Genomic DNA, 17112 nt, shown 5'->3' on the forward strand with positions numbered 1-17112 from the left:
GAGGAGTATAGGGGATATACGAGTATACTTAAGAAGGGCGGCACAGTGGCGCAGTGGTTACACCGCAGCCTCACAGCTCCAGCGACCTGGGTTCAATTCTGGGTACTGCCTGTGCGGTATTTGCAGGTTCTCCCTGTGACCGCATGGGTTTTCGCCGGGTGCTACAGTTTCCTCCCACAGCCAAAGACGTGCAGGTTGATAGATAAGTTGGCCATTATAAATTTGCCCCTAGTATTGGTAGGGGAATATAGGGAATAGTGGGGATGTGGTAGGAATATGGGATTAGTGTAGGATTAGTATCAATGGGTGGTTAATGATTGGCACAGACTTAGTGGGCTGAAGGGCCTGTTTCAGTGCTGTATCAATAAATAAAATAAATAAGGAAATTAGGAGGGTGAAAAAGGTCCATGAGATTTCCCTGGCAGATAAGATAAAGGAGAATCCTAAAAGATTCTATAAGTTCTTTCGTAAGAGTAAAAGGGTAGCTAGGAAGAGAGTAGGTCCCCTAAAGGATCAGTGTGGTAATCTATGTGTGGAGCCATAGGAAATGGGCGAGGTCTTAAATGAATATTTCTTGTCCGTATTTACCGTGGAGAAGGTCATGGAAGCTATTGAGTTCAAGGGAGGGAACACTGATATCCTGGAGCATATCAACATTACAAAGGAGGAGATGTTGGAGGTTTTGAAGTGTACCCGACAAAGTGGAATATTGCCCAGGTATGTCATGTACACAGAAAGCAGGACAAGTCCAAGCCGGCCAATTACCTCCCCATCAGACTACTCTCAATCATCAGTAAAGTGATGGAAGGTGTCATCAACAGGGCAATCAAGTGACACTTGCTTAGCAATAACCTGCTCAATGAAGCTCAGTTTGGGTTTCGCCAGGGCCACTCAGCTCCTGACGTCATTACACCCTTGGTACAAACATGGACAAAAGAGCTGAACTCAAGAGGTGAGGTGAGAGTTACTGCTGTTGACACGAAGACAGTATTTGTCCAAATCTGGCATCAAACAGCCCTAGCAAGACTGGAGTCAGTGGGAATCAGGGGGAAAATTCGCCACTTGTTGGAGTCATACCTAGCACAAAGGAAGATGGTTGTAGTTGTTGGAGGTCAATCATCTGAGCTCCAGAACATCACTGCAGGAGTTCCTCAGGGTAGTGTCCTAGGCCCAAACATCTTCAGCTGCTTCATCAATGACCTTCCATCAACCATAAGTTAAGAAGTGGGCATGTTCACTGATGATTGTAGAATGTTCAGCATCATTCGTGACACCTCAGATCCTGAAGCAGTCAGTGTAGACATGCAGCCCGACCTGGGCAATATCCATGCTTTGAGTTAATAAATGGCAAGTAACATTTGCACAAGTCAAGGGCCAGGTAATGACCATCTAAAAAAAGAGCTAATCCAACCATCTCCTCTTGACAGTCAATGGCATTACCATAGCTAAGTCACCCACTATCAACACCCCAGGGGCTACCATTGACCAAAAACTGAACTGGAGTAGCCATATAAATACCGTGCCTACAATAGCAGATCAGAGGGCAGGGATCCTGCGGTGAGTAACTCACCTCCTGACTCCCCAGAGCCTGTCCATCATCGACAAGGCACAAGTCAGGTGTGTGATGGAACACTCTCCACTTGCCTGGATGGGTACAACTCCAACAACACTCAAGAAGCTCGACACCATCCAGAACAAAGCAGCCCGCTTGATTGGCACCCCATCCACAAACATTCACTCCCTCCACCGCCGACGCACAGTGACAGCAGTGTATACCATCTACAAGATGGGATGCAGGAACGCACACAGGCTCCTGAAAAACATCTTCCCAACCCGGGACTGCTACCATCTGGAAGGACAAGGGCAATACGAACTCCCCAACCTGAAAGTTCCCCTCAAAGACATAGTCCATCCTGACTTGGAATTATATCGCCGTTCCTTCACAATTGCGGAGTCAAAATCCTGGAACTCCCTTCCTAACAGCACTGTGGATATACCGACCCCAAATGGACTGCAGCGGTTCAAGAAGGCGGCTCACAACGACATTCTCAGGGGCAGGTGTGGATAAGCAATAAATGTTAGCCGAGCCAGCGATGCCCACATCCCATGAATAAATTATGTAAAATAAGTGTCTGCTAATGTCACTAATCTGAAGGAGGACACTATGGAGGACTCGAACAGTGAGGCAATATGGGCAGAACTCAGAAATAGGAAGGGTGCGGTAACAATGTTGGGGCTGTACTACAGGCCTCCCGACAGCGAGCGTGAGATAGAGGTACAAATATGTAAACAGATTATGGAAAGATGTAGGAGCAACAGGGTGGTGGTGACAGGAGATTTTAATTTTCCCAACATTGATTGGGATTCACTTAGTGTTAGAGGTCTAGTTGGAGCAGAATTTGGAAGGAGCATCCAGGAGGGTTTTCTAGAGCAGGATGTAAATAGTCCAACTCGGGAAGGGGCCATACTGGACCTGGTGTTGGGGAATGACCCCGACCAGGTGGTTGAAGTTTCAGTAGGGGACTACTTTGGGAATAGTGATCACAGTTACGTAAGTTTTAGAATACTCATGGACAAAGACGAGAGTGGTCCGAAAGGAAGAGTGCTAAATTGGGGAAGGCCAACGATACCAAAATTCGGCAGGAGCTGGGGAATGTAGATTGGGAGCAGCTGTTTTAAGGTAAATCCACATTTGATATGTGGGAGGCTTTTAAAGAGAGGTTGATTGGCGTGCAGGAGAGACATGTTCCTGTGAAAATGAGGGATAGAAATGGCAAGATTAGGGAACCATGGATGACAGGTGAAATTGTGAGACTAGCTAAGAGGAAAAAGGAAGCATACATAAGGTTTAGGAGGCTGAAGAAAGACGAAGCTTTGAAAGAATATCGGGACTGTAGGACCAATCTGAAACGAGGAATTAAGAGGGCTAAAAGGGGTCATGAAATATCTTTAGCAAACAGGGTTAAGGAAAATCCCAAAGCCTTTTATTCATATATAAGGAGCAAGAGGGTAACTAGAGAAAGGATTGGCCCACTCAAGGACAAAGGAGGAAAGTTATGCGTGGAGTCAGAGAAAATGGGTGAGATTCTAAACGAGTACTTTGCATCGGTATTCACCGAGGAGAGGAACATGACGGATGTTGAGGTTAGGGACAGATGTTTGATTACTCTAGGTCAAGTCGGCATAAGGAGGGAGGAAGTGTTGGGTATTCTAAAAGGCATTAAGGTGGACAAGTCGCCAGGTCCGGATGGGATCTATCCCAAGTTACTGAGGGAAGCGAGAGAGGAAATAAGCTGGGGCCTTAACAGATATCTTTGCAGCATCCTTAAACACGGGTGAGGTCCCGGAGGACTGGAGAATTGCTAATGTTGTCCCCTTGTTTAAGAAGGGTAGCAGGGATAATCCAGGTAATTATAGACCAGTGAGCCTGACGTCAGTGGTAGGGAAGCTGCTGGAAAAGATACTGAGGGATAGGATCTCTTCCCATTTGGAAGAAAATGAGCTTATCAGTGATAGGCAACATGGTTTTGTGCAGGGAAAGTCATGTCTTACCAACTTAATAGAATTATTTGAGGAAGTGACAAAGTTGCTTGATGAGGGAAGGGCTGTAGATGTCATATACATGGACTTCAGTAAGGCGTTTGATAAAGTTCCCCATGGTAGGCTGATGGAGAAAGTGAAGGCGCATGGGGTCCAGGGTGTACTAGCTAGATGGATAAAGAACTGGCTGGGCAACAGTAGACAGAGAGTAGCAGTGGAAGGGAGTTTCTCAAAATGGAGACGTGTGACCAGTGGTGTTCCACAGGGATCCGTGCTGGGACCACTGTTGTTTTGTGATATACATAAATGATATGGAGGAAAGTATAGGTGGTCTGATTAGCAAGTTTGCAGACGACACTAAGATTGGTGGAGTAGCAGATAGTGAAGGCGACTGTCAGAGAATACAGCAGAATATAGATAGATTGGAGATTTGGGCAGAGAAATGGCAGATGGAGTTCAATCAGGGCAAATGCGAGGTGATGCATTTTGAAAGATCGAATTCAAGAGTGAACTATCCAGTAAATGGAAAAGTCCTGGGGAAAATTAATGTGCAGAGAGATTTGGGTGTTCTGGTCCATTGTTCCCTGAAGGTGGCAACGCAGGTCAGTAGAGTGGTCAAGAAGGCATACGGCATGCTTTCCTTCATCGGACGGGGTATTGAGTACAAGGGTTGGCAGGTCATGTTACAGTTGTATAAGACTTTGGTTCGGCCACATTTGGAATACTGCGTGTAGTTCTGGTCGCCACATTACCAAAAGGATGTAGATGCTTTGGAGAGGGTGCAGAGGAGGTTCACCAGGATGTTGCCTGGTATGGAGGGCGCTAGCTATGAAGAGAGGTTGGGTAGATTAGGATTATTTTCATGAGAAAGACGGAGTTGAGGGGGGACCTGATTGAGGTGTACAAAATCATGAGAGGTATAGACAGGGTGGATAGCAAGAAGCTTTTTCCCAGAGTGGGGGATTCAATTACTAGGGGTCACGAGTTCAAAGTGAGAGGGGAAAAGTTTAGCGGGGATATGCGTGGAAAGTTCTTTACGCAGAGGGTGGTGGGTGCCTGGAATGCGTTGCCAGTGGAGCTGGTAGATGCGGGCACAATAGCGTCTTTTAAGATGTATCTGGACAGATACATGAATGGGCAGGAAGCAAAGAGATACAGACCCTTAGAAAATAGGCGACATGTTTAGATAGAGGATCTGGATCGGCGCAGTCTTGGAGGGCCGAAGGGCCTGTTCCTGTGCTGTAATTTTCTTTGTTCTTTTCTTTGTCTATGTTTTCTTGAAGCTCACTACGTCTCTCCTCACTGAGTACTACATTCCTGAGTTTCATGTCTTCTGAAAACTTTGATGTGATGCTCTTCACATATCAAGTTCGCAGTGGTCTTAAAACCTAACCTTGAAGGCACAAGTTTCTACCTCTCTCCAGTGTGAGAGAGCAACTGTTCAAACCTGCCTCTGCTTTAGCCAAATTGATTTCCACACCATGGGTTTTAATTTTGCAAAATGTTGCGGCGAACATAAAAACTGACTGTATTAGTTTCTATAGGTATGAGAAGAGAAAACGATTGGTGAAGACAAATGTAGGTCCCTTACAGTCAGAAACAGGGGAATTTATTATGGGGAACAAAGAAATGGCTGACCAACTAAATACATACTTTGGTTCAGTCTTCACAAAGGAGGACACAAATATCATACCAGAAATGTTGCATAACACAGGGCTTAGTGAGACGGAAGAACTGAAGGTAATCAGTATTGGTAGAGAAATGGTGTTGGGGAAATTGATGAGATTGAAGGCTGATAAATCCCCATGGCCTGATGGAATGCATCCCAGAGTACTTAAGGAGGTGGCCCGAGAAACTGTCGATGCATTGGTGGTCATCTTCCAAGATTCTAGACTCTGGAACAGTTCCTACAGATTGGTGGGTAGCTTATGTAACTCCACGATTTAGAGTCATAGAGAGATACAGCACTGAAACAGGCCCTTTAGCCCACTGAGTCGGTGCTGACCAACAACCACCCATTTATACTAATCCTACATTAATCCCATATTCCCTACCACATCCTCACCATTCTCCTTCTGCCTAACTACACTAGGGGCAATTTGCAATGTCCAATTTACCTCTCAACCTGCAAGTCTTTGGCTGTGGGAGGAAACTGGAGCAGAAACCCACGTGGTCATAGGGAGAACTTGCAAACTCTGCACAGGCAATACCCAGAACTGAACCTGGGTCACTGGAGCTGTGAGGCTGCGGTGCTAACCATTGTGCCTCTGTGCCGCCCCAAAAAGGGAGGTAGAAAGAAAACATGGAACTATAGGCCAGTCAGCCTGACGTCGGTAGTGGGGAAAATTCCAGAGTCCATTATCAAAGATTTTATCGCAGAGCACTTAGAGAACTTTTGGAGAATTGGGCAGAGTCAGCATGGATTTACGAAAGGGAAATCATGCTTGACAAATGTACTAGAATTCTTCGAGGATGTAAGTCGCAGAGTTAATGAGGGGAAGCCAGTGGATGTGGTTTATTTGGACTTTCAGAGGCTTTCGACAAAGTCCCACATAAGAAATTAGCATGTAAATTTAAAGCGCATGAGATTGGGGTAGTGTATTGTGATGGATAGAAAATTGGTTGGCAGACAGGAAACAAAGAGTAGGGAGAGATGGGTCTTTTTCCGAATGGCAGGCAGTGACTAGTGGGGTACTGCAAGGATCGATGCTGGGACCCCAGCTGTTCACAATATATATCAATGACTTAGCTGAAGGATCTAAATGTAATTCTCTAAATTTGCAGATGACACAAACCTGGTGGGAGGGTGAGTTGTTAGGAAGATGCAGAGAGGCTTCAGGGTGATTTGGACAAGTTGAGTGAGTGGGCAAATGCATGGCAGATGCAGTATAATGTGGATACATGTGAGGTTATCCACTTGGGTAGCAAAAACAGGAAGGCTGATTATTATCTGAACAGCTATAAACTGAGAGAGGGGAATATGCAATGAGACCTGGGTGTTCTCGTACACCAGTTGCTGAAGGTAAGCATGCAGGTGCAACAGGCGGTATTAAAGGCAAATGGTATGTTGGCTTTCATAGCGAGAGGATTCGAGTACAGGAGCAGGGATGTCTTGCTGCAATTATACAGGGCCCTGGTGAGGATTATTTTGTGCAGTTTTGGTCTCATTATCTGAGGAAGGATTTTCTTGCTATAGAGTGGCACAGTGGTGCAGTGGTTCGCACCGTAGCCTCACAGCTCCAGCGACCCACGTTTGATTCTGGGTACTGCCTGTGCAGAGTTTGCAAGTTCTCCCTGTGACTGTGTGGGTTTTCGCCAGGTGCTCTGGTTTCCTCCCAAAGCCAAAGACTTGCAGGTGATTTGGCCATTGTAAATTCCCACTGGTATCGGTAGGGGAATTGACGGAAGGTGGGGATTGGTAGGAATATGGGATTAATGTAGGACTACTATAAATGGGCCGTTGATGGTCAGCATAGACTTAGTGGGCCAAAAGGCCTGTTTCAGAGCTGTATCTCTGAATAAAATGAATAAATGGAGGGAGTGCAGCAAAGGTTTACCAGACTGATTCCTGGGATGGTGGGATTGACATATGAGGAGAGATTTAGTTGGTTAGGATTATATTCACTGGAGTTCAGAAGAGTGAGGGGGGATCTCATACAAAACAATAAAATTCTTACAGGACTTGACAGAGTAGATGCAGGGAGGATGTTCCCGATGGTGGGGTTGTCAAGAACCAGGTGTCATAGTCTAAGGATATGGGGTAAACCTTTCAAGACTGAGATGAGGAGAAATATCTTCACCCAGAGAGTGGTGAGCCTGTGGAACTTGCTACCACAGAAAGCAGTTGAGGCCAAAACATTGTATGCTTTCAAGAAGGAGTTAGATATAGCTCTTGGGTTCAAAGGGATCAAAGGATATTGGCTCTTCATTAATTAATCAAAGAATTCGATCGCGTGTGTAAGACAAGGCTTGTCCTTAACAGGTCAGGGTTATTTCTCATTTATTAACCTGTGTTTTGTAAAGCAACAAACAATTTATTTTTCTTGGATGACAGCCATAATTTTCCCTCCACAGACATTAACCTTGCTGGCCTTTAGTTACAGAATTCATTACTTTTTTCTATTTTAAACTGGGTGTAACATTTCTAGACCCCAGTGCACTGGCACCGTTCCCAAATCCAAGGAGGATTGAAAGCTTATGGGCAGTGGCTCCGCTCGTTACATCATTCCTTCCTTCAGTAGCCCTCATACATCCCTTTCAGACCGAGGAAATGTTCCACTTTATTGTGTTACAAAAGCGTTGGATTCGAAGGGTTAACTGAATATGTTGGTTCAGGGACCAGAATTAATGTCAGTCTCCATGGATCCTAATTGTGTCACCAGAGAGTTTCCCTTTTCTATTAATAAGGGACTCCTTTCACTTTGTTATCCTAAACTGTCAGCCCGAGCTTTACATGCAGCAGCAACAGAGATCAGCAGCTCCAGTTAGACAAATGGCAGATCAGAATCTGAGAGCAGCAGATTCGAGTATTGCAACAATGAATCAGAATCTGAGAACAATACATTGGAATGTCTCAACAGCGGATCAGAGTCTGACAACATTAGATTGGAATGCTCCAATAACGGACAGGAGTGTCTTCTGGGAATTTGATTATCTTTCTGCAAATTATCACAGAATATCATTAGATATTCGAATCCAGCTGGCACTTCGAATTATTCAACATATATACTACCCCATCCTTACTGTTGTTGGTGTCCCTGGTAAGTCTCTCTATCAAACTATTTACTCTATAAACCACGTTTGACTGCATTACTGTTCTTATCATTTACTCTGCCCTCCTTCCTGATGTAGCTGCTCATGATAAGATTCTGTATCCACCTTAACTCAACCATTGATGTCTGACTCTATTAGAAATTCCCTTGCCTATTCACTGATTCCAACCCTCCACTTGGCCAACATCTGAAGCTGAACCAGATAGTTTGCAACCTCCTCAATTCCTTTGACTTTGAGCTGAGTTGCGGCCCCATATCCTCTCCATGCCAATTCTGACTACTTTCACTTCCATAATTCCACCTCTCTCCACCTCTGTCTCAAGCCAACTGTTGCTTAAAAGGTCATCCAGGTTTTTGCTAAATCAAGACTTGTTATTTCCATTGTTACCCTGGTCAATCTGCCAGATGCAAGCCTCCATAAATTGAAGCTAATCCTAAACTCTACCGTGCTATCCTAGCTCACAACAAGTCTCGCCCCGGACTTACAGAACAATACTGGTTCCCGGACGAGGAGTGCCTTGATTCTAACATCTTCAGCCCTTGTGTTAATTATGGCATGGGTGGTAGACAGTGGAGTTCCTCAAGGGTCAGTGATTCGATCAGCGATGATTTTTGATTATATGTAAATACCGTGGAGCTTGGAATACAGAGTGGAATATGAAAATATGCTGATGATTCCAAATGGAGTTGTGACAACCAGTGAGGATGATATGAATTGCCGAATGGGCAGACTGGTGGCAGAGGGAATACAATACTGACAGCCTTGAGGTGATGCATTTTGGCAGAATGAATAAGGAGAGGTAACATAAAATTAATGGCACAGCTGCAAAGAGTGCCCAGCAATAGAATGGACCTGGGGGTGCAAGTGCTTCAATCTTTGAAGGTGGCAGGAGATATTCAGGGAGTGATTTAGCAAATCATATGGGATTCTGGGCTCCATAAATAGAGGTGGGGAGCACAAAAGCAGGGACGTTATGCTGAACATCTGTAAAACTCTGGTTAGGTCCCAACTGGAGACTTGCATCCAGTTCTGGTCAACATTCCTTAGTAAGAGTGTAAGGCTAATTGAGAGGGTGCAGAGGACAGTTGCCAACATCATTACAGGGATGGGGGATTTTAGTTACAAAGTTAGTTGGACAGTCCGGGTTTGTTCTCCTTCGAACAAAGAAGATTGAGTGTGCTTGAATAACAGTGTGCAAAATTATAGTAGGCGTAGATAAGTTAGATATGAAAAACCATTCCCGTTAACTAATGGTGCAAGGACTAGAGTACACAGATTGAAGGTTTGGGGCAAGAGATGCAAGGGGAATATAAGGAAGAACCTTATTTTTATGCAGCAGGTGTTAATGACTTGGAATTCGCTGTCCACATTGTATTGGAAGTGGGGGCAATCAGTTATTTCAAAAAGAAATTAAATGGCCACAGGGACCAAGCCCGGTGAGTGTCACTGACTGGATTGCTCAGTGGAGATCTGCATGAAGTTGATGGACTGAATGGTCTCCTTCTGCGCAGTAAATGACTCGATGGTTGTAATTGCTCTTTGTCCTCATCGCTCCAATTAGTCCTATTTTCTGTTACTTCCCCATAGCCCTGCAAGCCTTTCCCCTTCAAGTAATTAAACAGTTTTCTTTTTGAAGTTTTTTGAAAAAGTTCAGTTTGTGTTTTGTTGGACTATGTTCCTGTCCTATTTTGCTTCATTACTTTAAATACTTGAGCACGCAGACATCAGTTTTAATAAACACAGAATCAGATCTTTGTCTTTAGTAGACTCACGTTACACAATCCAACATGAGTACTCAGGCAGATCATAGAACTCGACAGCATTTATGTAACTCTTTATTACTGAGGCCACGATTCACTTTAAACACTCCGGACCACCCATCCTGATTACTGTATGACACCAGCAAACAGTGGTTTACTCAAAGCAATTATAACAATTCTACCTTTTAAATCTTTACATTTCACACACACCAACACTAAATTATAATACATCAAAGATGCACAATGCAGCCGATATGAAAGACTTTTGTTCATCTCAGTCTCTCCTAATGATTCTGTTACCATTGTTACATGGTCCACTTATGATCTTGAATCGTTTGACCGCTACAAACACCATTACAATTACATAAACAACATGTCTCAGTCCTTCAAGACATGGATAAGTGACCTTCCTGTACCTTCAACTCGTCAACTGGCCTTAAGCCTGCGTCCCAAAACACATATATTCATCATAACTGAGAGCTTGTTTACCTCATTAAATCACCTTGAAGACTCTCTGCATCCTCCTCACAAAACTGGGTGTGAGGGTGAGGAGGATGCAAAGAGGCGTCAGGGTGATTTGGACAAGTTGAATGAGTGGGCTAATGCATGGCAGATGCAGGATAATGTTGATAAATGTGAGGTTATCCACTTTGGTAACAAAAACAGGAAGGCACATTAGTATCTGAACTGCTGCAAACTGAGAGAAGGGAATATGCAGCGAGACCTGGGTGTTCTCGTACACCAGTCGCTGAAGGTAAGCATGCAGGTGCAACAGGCAGTAAAAAAGGCAAATGGTATGTTGGCCTTCATAGCGAGAGGATTCGAGAACAGGAGCAGGGATGTCTTGCTGCAATTATACAGGGCCTTTGTGAGGCCATGGCTGGAATATTGTGTGCAGTTTTGGTCTCGTTATCTGAGGAAGGATGTTCTCGCTATAGAGGGAGTGCAGAGAAGGTTTACCAGACTGATTCCTGGGATGGCGGGACTGACGTATGAGGAGAGATTGAGTCGGTTACGATTCTATTTGCTGGAGTTCAGAAGAGTGAGGGGGGATCTCATAGAAACCTATAAAATTCTAACAGGACTTGACAAGGTAGGTGCAGGAAGGATGTTCCCGACGGTGGGGGAGTCCAGAACCAGGGGTTATAGTCTAAGGATACGGGGTTAAACCTTTCAGGACTGAGACGAGGAGAAATTTCTTCACCCAGAGAGTGGTGAACCTGTGGAATTCGCTACCACCGAAAGCAGTTGAGGCCAAAACATTGTATGTTTTCAAGAATGAGTTAGGACAAAAGGGATCAAAGGATACGGTGGGAAAGAGGGAACAGGTTACTGAGTTGGATGATCAGCCATGATCATAATAAATGGCGGAGCAGGCTCGAAGGGCCAAATAGCCTACTCCTGCTCCTATTTTCTATGTTTCATCATGTGCTGATCCCAGAAGCTACGCGGTACATAAGAAATACAAACCCACATTCCCATTATCACTCCCTGCCTTTCTCTCTCCACCTCTATTTATCTTACTCTATTCACCCTTCTCTCTCTGTCTTTCTCTTGCAATTTCTCTTCCTCGCCGTCTCTTGCTCATAGAATAATGGAATGGTACAGTCCAGAAATAAGCCATTCTGCCTAGTCTGATTGCACTGTTGTTTTTAATGAGCTATCTATTTAGTCACATGCCCTGTTTCTTTTCACAGAGGTTTTTTTTTCCTTTTCAAGTATTTTTCCAATTTCCTTTTAAGTGTTTTCATTCAACACACTTCTTCCATGATTTAAGTCCATAAATTCCAGGTCCCAATAACTCTCTGTGCATGAAGACTCTCTTCATACCACCTCTCGTTATTCAGCAATAACCTGTGTCCTCCTCATGACCCTTCCAGTTCTTTTCCATCGTAATACAACACAGGCTTTTAAACAAGGCTCACTGCATCTAACAGAACATTCAACAAGATATCTGTTCAGACTACAGGCTCGTACATTCCCCTCCACGAGCCCAAAAACCGTGGATCCCATCACACTTCGTCAGTCTGTTGCTCGACCTGTCTGCGGGACAGCTCTTCCAATTTAGGCACAAGTCCCCAGATGTTAGAAGGAGCAACTTTGCAAGACAACAGTGTGCCTTTTTGCAGTTTCTGCTGTCCTGTTTGAGACTGTGTGGTTGGCAAATTTTATTCTTACTTGACTTTTCTGGAGCGGTTTTATACAACTGCATGGGTTTCTGGGCTATTTCAGAGGTCAGTTAAAGTTCGATCATATTGCTGTGGATCCAGAGTCACATATAGGCCAGACAGGGTAATGGTAGCAGATTCCCCCCCGTTAAGGACATTTGTGAACCATTTTTTAATGCTGATTTTAACGTTTCATAAATACCATTACTGAGATTAACTGTTTATTGGAGATTTATCAAATACATGAATCTAAACTCCCCCAGCTTCCACGGTGGGATTTGACCTCTTGTCCCCGGCTTAGTGGTCTAGGCGTTTTGTTTACTAGTCCAGTCACATTACTATTGGGCTGCTAAGTGGCAAACAGCACTATAGCTACACAAGAGCCAGGTCATGGTCATCTCCAACAAAAAATAATCTAACCATCTCCCCTGGCCATTCAACAATGTTACCATCGCTGTATTCCCCCATCATCAACATCTTGTTGCTACCATTGATCAGAAGCTTAAATGGACCAGCTACATGAATACTTTGGCTACAAAAACAGCTCAAAGGCTGGGAATTCTGCAACTAGCAAGTCCTGTATCCGTAAAGCCTATTTTGGGGCGGCACAGTGGCGCAGTGGTTATCACCGCAGCCTCACAGCTCCAGCGACCTGGGTTCAATTCTGGGTACTGCCTGTGTGGAGCTTGCAAGTTCTCCCTGTGTCTGCGTGGGTTTCCTCCGGGTGCTCTGGTTTCCTCCCACAGCCAAAAGACTTGCAGGTTGATAGGTAAATTGGCCATTATAAATTTCCCCTAGTTTTGGTAGGTGGTAGGGGAATATAAGGACAGGTGAGGATGTGGTAGGAATATGGGATTAGTGTAGGCTTAGTAGAAATGGGTGGTTAATGGTCAGCACAGACTCGGTGGGCCGAAGGGCCTGTTTCAGTGCTGTATCTCTGAATCTGAAAAATCAACATCCTCGAGGAAAAAAGCGAGACTGTGATAGAAAACTTTCCACTTGCCTGGATGAGTGCAGCTCCAATGAAACTCAGGTAGCTCGACACTATTCAGGAAAAAAGCATCCCGCTTCATCACCATTCATTATCTCCACCACTTGTGCACTGTGTCGACAGTGTGTACCATCTACAAGATGCACTGCAACAACTCCCCATTTCCTTCATCAGCACCTTCCAAACCTGTGACCTCCACCACCTAGAAGAACAAGAACAGCAAGCACAAGTAAATACGACCACCTGCTGGATCCCCTTCAAACCACCCACCATCCTGAAATGGAAGTGTATCATCATTCCTGCACTTCCACTGGGTCAATGTCCTGGACCTTCCTGCCTAACAGCAGTGTGTGTGTACCTAGACAAGATGGACTGCAGTGGGTCAAGGAGGCAGCTCACAACCAATTGGAGATGGGCAATAAATGCTGGCCTTCCCAGCAAAGCTCACATCCCACGAACAAAAAGGATAATGACTGCATTCATAAATCTAAGGATTTCTGATGTTTTATTAATTGTTAATGTGTTCTGCCAGCTTCAAATATTTTGCTTGAACAGCCGAGGATTCTCGGTTCCTGCACTCCATTTAAAGTTATAACATACATCTTGCATTTTCTTTCTTGATTAAGCACCGTGAAATGCATTACTTCACACAGCTGCCCTGTGTCCACCCATTATTTCCACCCTGTCGATGTCCTGCTGAATTCTATTACAAACTTCCTCCCAATCGTTCCAGGCTCATGTTATGCGAAAATGTCAAAATTGTATCCAGTATGACAAATCTAAGTCATTAATATATATCGGATACAGCAGTGGTCCTATTAATGAACAACTCCCCAACAGCCCAAACAACAGCCATTCACCACAATGTTGATTAAATCACTCCTAAAGTCTTCTACTATCTTCCTTAATATTGTGTCAATTGCCTAACATTGCATCCTGGATTATATCTAATTTCTCCCTTTATTTATAAAGCTCTGGTTCAGCCAGAAATGGATTATTGCATCCATGTCTGGTCACAACACTTTACGAAGAATGTGAGCATCTTAGACAGCGTCCAGGGATCATTACCAGAACGGTTCCAGTGATGAGGAATTTTAGCTACAAGGTAGGTTTGGAGTTGTCTGGGTTGTTCTCCTTGTAGCAAAGGAGGCTGAAGAGTGATTTGCTAGAGGGGTACAAGGTTATGACAATTGTAGATAAAGTAGACAAGGAAAAACTGATGATACAAGGACCGGGGACACAGATCTACTGTTTTGGGAAAGAGATGCAGGTGGTACGTGAGGGAATACGTTTTTGTGTGGCGAGTGGTAGTGATCTGGAACTCGCTGCCTATGAGAGAAGTGGGAGTGGAGACATTCAATGATGTCGAAAGGAAATTAAATGAACACCTGTGGGATGCAAACTTGCAGGGAAACGGGTATAGAGCAGTGAATGGGACTGACTGGGTTGCCCTCCAGAAAGCATATAGGCCCAAATGGGCCAAATGGTCTCCTTTTGTACTGTAATTGACTCTGTGATTTCCCTTCCTCACAGTTAACTTACTGACAGTTGTGATCCTTTCTCGGGGCAGTTGCGGTCTGTCCAAATGTGTCACTCACTACCTTGAGGCCATGGCTGTGGCGGATCTACTGGTCATTATCATCGACCTGACATTGAGGCACATTCCCATCGTTTATCGGGAACAATTTATTTTCCTGCGGTACATTCACGTGTGTAATATACATGCCATCCTGATTTATGCAGCCACTGACTGCTCGGTCTGGTTCACAGTCGCTTTTACCTTTGATCGATGTGTGGCCATTTGCTACCAGAATCTGAGAACAAAATATTGTACTGAGAAAACGGCCACTGCGGTTCTGGGAACAGTAACTGTGCTGAGCTGCTTGAAGAACATCTTCTGGTATTTTATGTTAACAAACCAGTATCGGCTGCGGAACGCTCCCTGGTTTTGTGATGTAACATTCGATGTTCGGGAATCCCCTGTCTGGGTAGCAATCGAGTTCCTTCATCACATTCTGACCCCAGGGATTTCATTTGTTCTGATTCTCCTGCTCAATGCTTTAACCGTCAGACACATTTTAGTGGCCAGCAGAGCACGCAGGAGACTCCGAGGACAGAGCAATGAGAAAAGACACAGAGACTCAGAGATGGAGAGCCGAAAGAAATCCATCATTTTACTGTTTCTGATCTCGGGAAATTTCATGCTGTTATGGTCAATGTTAATGGTGTTTTTCATATGGCGCCGAATGTGGTATTTGCTGTATGAGTCTGTAGATCTACCATATTATGTACAAGAAATGGGTTTCATGCTCCAGCTCCTGAGTTGCTGCACAAATACTTGTATTTATTCAGTGACACAGACTAAGTTCAGGGAGCAGTTGAAGAATCTGGTGAAATATCCATTCACTATTTCTAAAAATTAATTAAATGATGTGATATTCCACAGACTCTTCACTATGGGATCAGTGGAATAGTTCTTTCCCAGTATGGATTTGGACTAAGTATCAAGTGGCCTTTTGTAGAATGCAAGTCTTTCCCACTGGGGAGTCGGACTCTGATAATTTTCCTTGTATAGACGCTATATCTTGGCTGGTGTGATGTTCGAAACTGCAGCACGTGTCTCTGTGTACATTTTGTTTCTTGGATGTATATGTCTGGGACTCTACATCAAGGGTCCAAGTGTACAGTTGTGTCCCAGCCAGTAAACAGTCTGTTCTTTAATTCTCCCATCCACGAATAATCTCGTTTGAGTATGTCCTTTTTTGATTCTTTCATGAATTGTGGATGTCACTGGCAAGGCCAACATTTTTCCGCATCCCTAATTGCCCTTGACTACAGAATGGCTAGCTACAATTACAACTACATCACCATCTCCCCGTTGTCAGGGTCGTTGTGGTGGTTCACAAAAATACAGCAAAGTGCTTAACTGTCAAATAGGTAGGTAAAACATGCCACTCACATGATGATTGCGTCATTTCGAACGGAATTCATGTCAAAGAACTGTAGGCGTCTAAGTTTCCAATGTGTTTTTGGTAAAAACACTGCACTTACACGAGCTTCCATGGCTGTGTTCGCTAGCCAGCAATTTTGCAAAGAGTCTATTGTTCCCAATGTTGGGGCTCTTTGCAGATTTTCTTTAAGTGTGTGAAAAACCCTCACATTCTGGTACTCACAAATGTGGAATCCTCTACATTGGGCAGACCAAAGGCAGATAGGGTGACCGCTTTGCAGAACACCTCTGCTCAGTCCAAAAGCATGACCCCAAGCTTCCGGTTCCTTGCCATTACAATACACACCCCTGCTCTCATGTCCATATATCTGTCCTGGGATTGCTGCAGTGTTCCAGTGAACATCAACGCAAGCTCGAGGAACAGTATTTCATTAGGCACTCTACAGCCTGCCGGACTGAACATTGAGTTCAATAATTTCAGAGCATTATTTTCCCCCTCTTTATTTTCATTTGTTTTATTTTTTATTTTTGTTTAATTTATTTTATTTTGTTTCATCATTCTTATCATGTGCCTGCCCACTGTTTTTTTTCATGCTTGTGCTTTTGGTCAGGGCTGTTCATTTTTCTGTCCATTAACACCCTCTCTGCACTAACGCTTTCACTTTCAACACACAATTAACATACCGTTTGTCTTTGTTCCATGACCTTCTGGTCAGTTATTCTCTGTGACCCTGTCCTATCAACATCTTTACTTTTGTTATCTCTTGCCATACCCCCACTTTATTTGCTTAAAACCTATTAAATTTCTAACCTTTGCCAGTTCTTGTGAAGGGTCACTGACCTGAAACGTTAACTCTGTTTCTCTCTCCACAGATGCTGCCAGACCTGCTGAGTACTTCCAGCATTTCTCCTTTTTATTTCATATTCGTT

At 44.2% G+C, this 17112-nt stretch overlaps 1 pseudogene; it reads left to right on the top strand.

The window, feature by feature from the left end:
• Positions 1–5358: 5358 nt before the first annotated feature.
• Positions 5359–15706, top strand: LOC137356849 (probable G-protein coupled receptor 139; annotated as a pseudogene).
• The last annotated feature ends 1406 nt before the right edge of the window (positions 15707–17112 follow it).

Source organism: Heterodontus francisci, chromosome 46 (assembly GCF_036365525.1).
Source record: "Heterodontus francisci isolate sHetFra1 chromosome 46, sHetFra1.hap1, whole genome shotgun sequence".
Classification (NCBI taxonomy): domain Eukaryota; kingdom Metazoa; phylum Chordata; class Chondrichthyes; order Heterodontiformes; family Heterodontidae; genus Heterodontus; species Heterodontus francisci.